The sequence below is a fragment of the Oncorhynchus nerka genome, linkage group LG14 (genome assembly GCF_034236695.1).
Source record: "Oncorhynchus nerka isolate Pitt River linkage group LG14, Oner_Uvic_2.0, whole genome shotgun sequence".
NCBI classification, from domain to species: domain Eukaryota; kingdom Metazoa; phylum Chordata; class Actinopteri; order Salmoniformes; family Salmonidae; genus Oncorhynchus; species Oncorhynchus nerka.
The window spans coordinates 4133913-4136131 of NC_088409.1; positions in this window are offsets into that span (position 1 = coordinate 4133913).

The following is a 2219-nucleotide window of genomic DNA, read 5'->3' on the forward strand; positions in this document are numbered from 1 at the left end:
AGAAAACAACAGGGGTTCTAAACATTACCTCAGAAAACAACAATACAAACAGAAAACAACAGGGTTTCTAAACATTACCTCAGAAAACAACAATACAAACAGAAAACAACAGGGTTTCTAAACATTACCTCAGAAAACAAACAGAACACAACAGGGGTTCTAAACATTACCTCAGAAAACAACAAAACAAACAGAAAACAACAGGGGTTCTAAACATTATCTCAGAAAACAACAGGGGTTCTAAACATTATCTCAGAAAACAACAGGGGTTCTAAACATTATCTCAGAAAACAACAGGGGTTCTAAACATTATCTCAGAAAACAACAGGGGTTCTAAAAATTACCTCAGAAAACAACAGGGGTTCTAAAAATTACCTCAGAAAACAAACAGAAAACAACAGGGGTTCTAAACATTACCTCAGAAACCAACAAAACAAACAGAAAACAACAGGGGTTCTAAACATTACCTCAGAAAAAACCAACAATACAAACAGAATACAACAGGGGTTCTAAACATTACCTCAGAAAACAACAATACAAACAGAATACAACAGGGGTTCTAAACATTACCTCAGAAAACAACGGGTTCTAAACATTACCTCAGAATACAACAGGGGTTCTAAACATTACCTCAGAAAACAACAATACAAACAGAACACAACAGGGGTTCTAAACATTACCTCAGAAAACAACAGGGGTTCTAAACATTATCTCAGAAAACAACAGGGGTTCTAAACATTATCTCAGAAAACAACAGGGGTTCTAAACATTATCTCAGAAAACAACAGGGGTTCTAAACATTATCTCAGAAAACAACAGGGGTTCTAAAAATTACCTCAGAAAACAAACAGAAAACAACAGGGGTTCTAAAAATTACCTCAGAAAACAAACAGAAAACAACAGGGGTTCTAAACATTACCTCAGAAACCAACAAAACAAACAGAATACAACAGGGGTTCTAAACATTACATCAGAAAACAACAGGGGTTCTAAACATTACCTCAGAAAACAACAGGGGTTCTAAACATTACCTCAGAAAACAACAATACAAACAGAATACAACAGGGGTTCTAAACATTACATCAGAAAACAACAGGGGTTCTAAACATTACCTCAGAAAACAACAGGGGTTCTAAACATTACCTCAGAAAACATCAATACAAACAGAATACAACAGGGGTTCTAAACATTACCTCAGAAAACAAACAGAACACAACAGGGGTTCTAAACATTACCTCAGAAAACAAACAGAACACAACAGGGGTTCTAAACATTACCTCAGAAAACAAACAGAACACAACAGGGGTTCTAAACATTACCTCAGTGTTCCCTGTCTCCTGTCTCCCTCCCTGTGTTCCTTGTCTCCTGTCTCCCTACCTGTGTTCCCTGTCTCCCTACCTCCCTCCCTGTGTTCCTTGTCTCCCTACCTCCCTCCCTGCGTTCCCTGTCTCCCAGCACCTGTATCATTAGCAACAGTCTGAGTAGATGGATGAGAGCGTGTGGTTTGTTTCTCTGGCGTGCGGCACGGCACAACAGATGGTTAGAGAAGTCATTAGGAGAGGTAGCTCTGATAAATGACTGTTTCCCAGAACAACAACAACAACCACGTAGCAGGAGGATTAGAACTAGAGGAGACGCTATATAACAATGAGTGGCTCCTCATAATCAGACAGGGATTGTTTGAAGGAAATATTGGTTTCCTCTACACATGATAGCACTTATTACCCAGTTTGGCAGTAAGGTAATAAGGCATTAAGGAGTTAAGGTAATAAGGCAGTAAGGTAGTAAGGCAGTAAGGTAATAAGGCAGTAAGGCAGTAAGGTAATAAGGCAGTAAGGCAGTAAGGTAATGAGGCAGTAAGGCAGTAAGGTAATAAGGCAGTAAGGTAGTAAGGTAATAAGGCAGTAAGGTAATAAGGCAGTAAGGTATTGAGGCAGTAAGGTAATAAGGTAGTAAGGCAGTAAGGTAATAAGGCAGTAAGGTATTGAGGCAGTAAGGCAATAAGGTAATGAGGCAGTAAGGCAGTAAGGTAATGAGGCAGTAAAGTAATAAGGCAGTAAGGTATTGAGGCAGTAAGGCAGTAAGGTAATGAGGCAGTAAGGCAGTAAGGTAATAAGGCAGTAAGGTAGTAAGGTAATAAGGCAGTAAGATAATAAGGCAGTAAGGTATTGAGGCAGTAAGGCAGTAAGGTAATGAGGCAGTAAGGTAATAAGGCAGTA